This window comes from Neofelis nebulosa, chromosome 9 (assembly GCF_028018385.1).
Source record: "Neofelis nebulosa isolate mNeoNeb1 chromosome 9, mNeoNeb1.pri, whole genome shotgun sequence".
NCBI lineage: Eukaryota > Metazoa > Chordata > Mammalia > Carnivora > Felidae > Neofelis > Neofelis nebulosa.
In genome coordinates, this window is record NC_080790.1 from 54837451 (window position 1) to 54845462 (window position 8012).

An 8012-nucleotide genomic window follows, 5' to 3' on the forward strand; every position below is an offset into this window, starting at 1 on the left:
ATGATACATTGGATCAGATGGACTTGACAGATATATTTAGAACTCTTCATCCCAGAGCAACAGAATATACTTTCTTCTCGAGTGCACATGGAACATTCTCTAAGATAGATCACATACTGGGTCACAAAACAGCCCTTCATAGGTATAAAAGAATTGAGATCATACCATGCATACTTTCAGACCACAGTGCTATGAAGCTTGAAATCAACCACAGGAAAAAGTCTGGAAAACCTCCAAAAGCATGGCGGTTAAAGAACACCCTACTAAAGAATGAATGGGTCAACCAGGCAATTAGAGGAGAAATTTAAAAATATATGGAAACAAATTAAAATGAAAATACAACAATCAAAACACTTTGGGATGCATCAAAGGCAGTCCTGAGAGGAAAATACATTGCGATCCAGGCCTATCTCAAGAAACAAGAAAAATCCCAAATACAAAATCTAACAGCATACCTAAAGGAAATAGAAGCAAAACAGCAAAGACACCCCAAACCCAGCAGAAGAAGAGAAATAATAAAGATAAGAGCAGAAATAAACAATATAGAATCTAAAAAAACTGTAGAGCAGATCAACGAAACCAAGAGTTGGTTTTTTGAAAAAATAAACAAAATTGATAAACCTGTAGCCAGGCTTCTCAAAAAGAAAAGGGAGATGACCCAAACAGATAAAATCATGAATGAAAATGGAATCATTACAACCAATCCCTCAGAAATAGAAGCAACTATCAGGGAATACTATGAAAAATTATATGCCAACAAACTGGACAACCTGGAAGAAATGGACAAATTCCTAAGCACCCACACGCTTCCAAAACTCAAGCAGGAAGAAATAGAAAACTTGAACAGACCCATAACCAGCAAAGAAATTGAATCAGTTATCAAAAATCTCCCAACAAATAAGAGTCCAGGACCAGATGGCTTCCAGGGGAATTCTACCAGACATTTAAAGCAGAGATAATACCTATCCTTCTCAAGCTATTCCAAAAAATAGAAAGGGAAGGAAAAGTTCCAGACTCATTCTATGAATCCAGCATTACTTTGATTCCTAAACCAGACAGAGACCCAGCAAAAAAAGAAAACTACAGGCCAATATCCCTGATGAATATGGATGCAAAAATTCTCAATAAGATACTAGCAAATCAAATTCAACAGCATATAAAAAGAGTTATACACCATGATCAAGTGAGATTCATTCCTGGGCTGCAGGGCTGGTTCAACATTTGCAAATCAATCAATGTGATACATCACATTAATAAAAGAAAAGATAAGAACCATATGATCCTGTCAATCAACGCAGAAAAAGCATTTGACAAAATTCAGCATCCTTTCTTAATAAAAACCCTCGAGAAAGTCAGGATAGAAGGAACATACTTAAACATCATAAAAGCCATTTATGAAAAGCCCACAGCTAATATCATCCTCAATGGGGAAAAACTGAGAGCTTTCCCCCTGAGATCAGGAACACGACAGGGATGTCCACTCTCACCGCTGTTGTTTAACATAGTATTGGAAGTGTTAGCATCAGCAATTAGACAACAAAAGAAAATCAAAGACATCAAAATTGCCAGTGATGAAGTCAATCTTTCACTTTTTGCAGATGACATGATATTATACATGGAAAACCCAACAGAATCCACGAAAAGTCTGCTAGAACTGATACATGAATTCAGCAAAGTCGCAGGATGCAAAATCAATGTACAGAAATCAGTTGCATTCTTATACACTAATAATGAAGCAACAGAAAGACAAATAAAGAAACTTACCCCATTCACAATTGCACCAAGAAGCATAAAATACCTGGGAATAAACTTAACCAAAGATGTAAAAGATCTGTATGCTGAAAACTATAGAAAGCTTATGAAGGAAATTGAAGAAGATATAAAGAAATGGAAAAACGTTCCGTGCTCATGGATTGGAAGAATAAATATTGTTAAAATGTCAATACTACCCAAAGCTATCTACACATTCAATGCAATCCCAATCAAAATTGCACCAGCATTCTTCTCGAAGCTAGAACAAGCAATCCTAAAATTTGTATGGAACCACAAAAGGCCTGAATACCAAAAGTAATTTTGAAGAAGAAGACTGAAGCAGGAGGCATCACAATCCCAGACTTTAGCCTCTACTACAAAGCTGTAATCATCAAGACAGTATGGTATTGGCACAAAAACAGACACATAGACCAATGAAATAGAATAGAAACCCCAGAATTAGACCCACAAATGTATGGCCAACTCATCTTTGACAAAGCAGGAAAGAATATCCAGTGGAAAAAAGACAGTCTCTTTAACAAATGGTGCTGGGAGAACTGGACATCAACACGCAGAAGGATGACACTAGACCACTTTCTTACACCATTCACAAAAACAAACTCAAAATGGATAAAGGGCCTGAATGTGAGACAGGAAACCATCAAAACCCTAGAGGAGAAAGCAGGAAAAAACCTCCCTGACCTCAGCCGCAGCAATTTCGTACGTGACACATCCCCAAAGGCAAGGGAATTAAAAGCAAAAATGAACTATTGGGACCTCATGAAGATAAAAAGCTTCTGCACTGCAAAGGACTAAAGTAAAAGGCAACAACAAACTAAAAGGCAACAAAACTAAACTAAAGGCAACCAACGGAATGGGAAAAGATATTTGCAAATGACATATCGGACAAAGGGCTAGTATCCAAAATCTATAAAGAACTCACCAAACTCCACACCTGAAAAACAGATAATCCAGTGAAGAAATGGGCAGAAAACATGAATAGACACTTCTCCAAAGAAGACATCCAGATGGCCAACAGGCACATGAAAAGATGCCCAACGTCGCTCCTCATCAGGGAAATACAAATCTTTAAAAAAAATTTTTTTAACGTTTATTTTTTTTTGAGACAGAGAGAGACAGAGCATGAACGGGGGAGGGTCAGAGAGAGGGAGACACAGAATCTGAAACAGGCTCCAGGCTCTGAGCTGTCAGCACAGAGCCCGACGCGGGGCTCGAACTCACGGACCGTGAGATCATGACCTGAGCCGAAGTCGGACGCTTAACCGACTGAGCCACCCAAGCGCCCCAGGGAAATACAAATCTAAAACCACACTCAGATATCACCTCACGCCAGTCAGAGTGGCTAAAATGAACAAATCAGGAGACTATAGATGCTGGAGAGGATGTGGAGAAACGGGGACCCTCTTGTACTGTTGGTTGGAATGCACACTGGTGCAACCGCTCTGGAAAACAGTGTGGAGGTTCCTCAAAAAATTAAAAATAGATCTACCCTATGACCCAGCAATAGCACTGCTAGGAATTTACCCAAGGGATACAGGAGTGCTGATGCATGGGGGAACTTGTACCCCAATGTTTATAGCAGCACTTTTAACAATAGCCAATTTATGGAAAGAGCCTAAATGTCCATCAACTGATGAATGGATAAAGAAATTGTGGTTAAAAAAAAAAAGAAAAGAAATTGTGGTTTATATACACAATGGAATACTACGTGGCAATGAGAAAGAATGAAATATGGCCTTTTGTAGCAACGTGGATGGAACTGGAGAGTGTTATGCTAAGTGAAATAAGTCATACAGAGAAAGACAGATACCATATGTTTTCACTCTTATGTGGATCCTGAGAAACTTAACAGAAGACCATTGGGGAAGGGAAAAAAAAAAAAGGTTAGAGAGGGACGGAGCCAAAACATAAGAGACTCTTAAAAACTGAGAAGAAAAGAAAAAAAGAAAAAAAAACCCTGAGAACAAACTGAGGGTTGATGGGTGGTGGGAGGGAGGGGAGGGTGGGTGATGGGTATTGAGGAGGGCACCTGTTGGGATGAGCACTGGGTGTTGTATGGAAACCAATTTGACAGTAAATTTCATATTTAAAAAAAAAGCCCTATAGCTATTTTTAGCCTGATTCACTCTAAAATCACTGTTGCATTCACCATCCAAAGAATAGGGATGCTGATTCAAATAATACTTATGTTCCATTTAGTTCTGGTCATTTCCCACTAATACCCAGGAAATAATCTGAAGATCTACCATGAGTACAAGCTTACTGTTATTATTCCATTTGCTCAGGAATTGAATGGATTCTATTCATCAGCACATTCAGCACAACCTGAATTTTGCAATTCAGGTTTTATCTTTTTTTTTTTTTTTAAGTTTCTTCATTTCTCTTTGCAACTGTAAGGCTAGGTTGAATTATTATCTTTTTTTTTCCTCCCATTCTGTGGCTGATTCTCCTTTTCATTTATAAATTACCTATTTCACTTATCTTCAGACGTAGCAAAAATGCAACCTGCTCTCTGTCTCGAGTAATTAGCTGTTGTTTCCTTTTTGGGTCAAATGGAGGAGCTTGTAGTCAGGATCGTCAACAAGGCATCTCTCAAAAAAGAATAACACTATCACTCTAAGAAAGTCATTCTTTAACTTATTAGGGAAAAAACCTGAAGAGAAAAGAAACGTATTGGCCATTTTGTCTTGATTCTGCTGTCTTTGTCTCCCTCCCGAAGAGGGTCATGAGGCAGAGCAGACATCCACAGTGACACAGTGTATTACATTTGTGCTTGTATCCCTCAGAGACAAGGACAACATGGCTGGCTCAAGGAGGCAAAGTGAGACTGAAATACCTGGCGCACTCACTTGCCAAATTCCAGAATATTCGGATCTTGATTTAATTTGTTCCAAATTATAATCTGGGAGAGAAAAATTACCTGTCGACATCCACAGCCACAGGAATAGGAGGCAAGAGGAAAACTTGTTTCTCAGCTCCCTCTGCTGGCCTTTCAAAAAAAATCATCTCTCCCCTCACTACCAGGTCCTGTGCTGGGTATATGTAGTGGGCCAACTTCCTGCCACATGTGAGCCAATAAGGAAGTTAAGTCCACATTGACTGGGAAAATCTTGTCAAGGAACCCAGTGCTTCAAAAGATGAAAACGGAAGAGGGGTCAACCCAATGGTAAAACCAAACTAAAATGCTGATTCTCCAGTCCACCTTACAAAAAAGTTAACCTGAGATGAGGTCCAGGCAGGTTTATTCTGAAAAAGAATCCCGGATGATTCTGTTGCACCTCCTGGTTGGGAACTACAGGTCCTAAAAGTTATGTTTTATAGTTAATGTGTATTCTGGCTGCTACAGTTTAAGTTTATATCTATTCTACAGGCTTTGGGAGCAGGGAAGAATCCGCATTTACCTGACCCATTTAAATGGCCATCTAAATGGCACCTATAGCCTTGCTTATTCAGGCTAAAACCCCCAAATTCCCTCATTTTTTATTGCAGTTTCTATCCTCTTGAAAGATCCTCAGGAATAAATAATAGCAATCCAGAGAGACACTTAGCATTGTGTGCACTCACATTTCTGCAGCCTTGCTGTTTTCTCATCTTTGGTTTCCTCATTTCTTCTCCTTAAGGATTTTGCTAATGTCAGTGCATTCCTTCTGAAGCTGGTGAGCAACCATTCAATGACAGAAGGGTCACAGCTCCCAAAATGTTCATGCTATTCATTTTGCATGATGACAGGGAAGATATGGCATGGTGTTGAATGACACACACAGCATACTGAACCCACAGTCCTGAGGTCTACACATCAAACCTATCCCTGGCAAGAGAAGAGGTCTTGGCACGTCAGCTCAGTGACTAAGAGATGGCTTCTTGCTAGCCAGGGCATGATTTACACTCAAATTCTTTATACCTCAGGGGAGCTGCCCCAAGAAAAAGCTTTCAGGGCTCTAGGCTATATCCATGACCTTGGCCTGAAACCTTGCAGATGCGTAGCCTTGGTTATTTCCTACCAAGGGAAATAACTCAAAATCTGTCCAAATAATCATGGGTCAAAGTACACGCAAGACAACAGAACAAAACACTTACGTAGTTTCTTCTATCTAGGAAAATATTATACACACATAATATAATACCTTCCTATAACCTTTTGTTCTCTTTTTTTTTCAAATAAAATTTTAATGATTTCCATCAGTACAACTGAAAATCTAGTGTCATAAAAGGGCATTTCCTGCTAAATTTCAAAATACAGCTTGTGGGCCATTTCTGAGCAGAAGCATCAAATCCTACTGAGTGTTCAATTTATTAACTAAAGTGACAGTATCATGGTCTAGGAGATGGGAAAGAGCAATGATCAGCTCACAGAATTTGGCTAAGAAAGAAAACAAAGAAAAACAATGTAAATAATAGAATAGCCACAGCTATAAGTAAAAAAATGTGATCTCAAATACCCATCTCTTAAATTACTAGAAAAAAAAACTTACAGATAAAGTTACAGCAAATATAGTCTTCACAGATTTGGGTAAATTTATTTGCATTTTATAGTGATGTCTAAGCCCTATATCCAATGAAACCATTTTTTATTTGTTTTTTTATTTAAGAAATTTTTAATGTGTATTTATTTTTGAGAAAAAGAAAGAAAGAGCATGAGCTGGGGAGGGACAGAGAGAGAAAAAGACACAGAATCTGAAGCAGGCTCCAGGCTCCGAGCTGTCAGCACAGAGCCTGACAGGGGTTCAAACCCAAGCCGTGAGATCATGACCTGAGCAGAAGTCGGATGCTTAGCCAGCTAGGCCACCCAGGCACCCCACCAATGAAACCATTTTTAAAAGCTCTATGAGGAATGGAAATTTAGATGTCTATTACCCTTTACTTTAAAAAAGAAAAAAAAAACACTTAAATTTCTGAATGAGCAAGATTCACTTTTGTAGGTAGAGGCCCTGCTTCTTCATAGTCCGGCTCTCCATCTAACAACCACAAGAGAAGAAGCTGGATATCTGTTTAGCTTTGGTGCGTTCACAAATTCCAAGTCACCATAGATACTCAGCTCCTCAGAGGGAACATACTGCTCCACAGCTGTAGCAACAGTTGCGCAACAAGTCCAGAGCAATACCATCACCGAGAGGACAGGAGTTGTGGTTAAAATCCACCCAGAGTTAAGAGGGAAACATCTTAAAAAGCCATCACTTTCTCCATCTTCAAGACACTGCCTATGTGTTTGTGAACTTCTCGTTTGCAGATAGGACATTTTGCGTAGGCACAATTCTTTCAAATTTGTAGGCTCCTGCTCCAACTGTGGTGCATACTGGATTTCTGGCTTAGACTGGAATATAACTATTTTTCCATCATCAGCTTGAAGATAAAACGTCCATGGAGAGGTTATGAAGCTCTGTTCAGAGTCCATCATGTCACTCCAGAATGACCTTACCAGAGTTAGAGGGAAGAATAGATGCATTTTTGGCATCAGGAGCGTGAGCTGTTCTTGTCTCAGTTCAGCGAATGGCAGCTGGTCCTGGCAACCAAGATGTCAAGCATATTGCTTACCAGATTGAGAATGTGCTTCTCTACATGCAGATTCAACATTCCATTTTGGTCCAATTTAAACCAATTCCATCATCCGCAAATTGGCAAATTGAAAACAGCCTGCGACCTTTCTGACATGCATACAACTCCTCTTCCTTGGGGTAGGTATGTAAGAGGAAGGTCAACTGACAGGCCCAGTGATAAGATGCCGTATCACCCAAGGCCGAGTCAAACACTTCAGCCCAAGTGGTCCTCGAGCCTCCCGCCAGGGCCATGGTCAGCAGCAGCAGTGGCGGGTACCCCAATTGGGCCCTGATCCAGAGGCTCCCCTTTGGCGCTGCCATTTTGTTTCCCTCTGACCACCCTTCATTCTTTACAAAGCAAGTTAATATGTGTTTTACAATCAAGTTTCACAACCACAAATACATGTTGATTTGTTACAACAGCTTTTTATAATTGATTTGTGTGTGTCTCTCTGTGTGTATATGTGTATATATGTATATATGTATTCTTAAACATGCATTTTATATATATTCATATAACTTTTAAATCAGGAAATTTTTTGAAAAACATTAATATTTTTAAGATAAGCTTCTTGATTATTGAAAATAATCTTTCAGTTTTGACAAATAGTAACCCAAAATATCTGTACGGACTCAGTTAATGGCACAATGCACAAGGACCCAAGCTTAATCCCCTGTGAGTGACCTTCTGAAAAATACCAATAG

General features: G+C 39.3%; 1 long non-coding RNA gene and 1 pseudogene across 1 annotated transcript; one reads left to right on the forward strand and one right to left on the reverse strand.

Annotated features, from left to right (window-relative positions):
- Positions 1-6239: 6239 nt before the first annotated feature.
- LOC131486204 (uncharacterized) lies at positions 6240-6684 on the forward strand. Its single transcript, XR_009249233.1, has 2 exons — positions 6240-6347; positions 6594-6684. It is a non-coding gene; the product is annotated as an uncharacterized LOC131486204 (long non-coding RNA).
- On the reverse strand, positions 6316-7628 carry LOC131486203 (transmembrane protein 59-like; annotated as a pseudogene).
- Between the last annotated feature and the right edge of the window lie 384 nt (positions 7629-8012).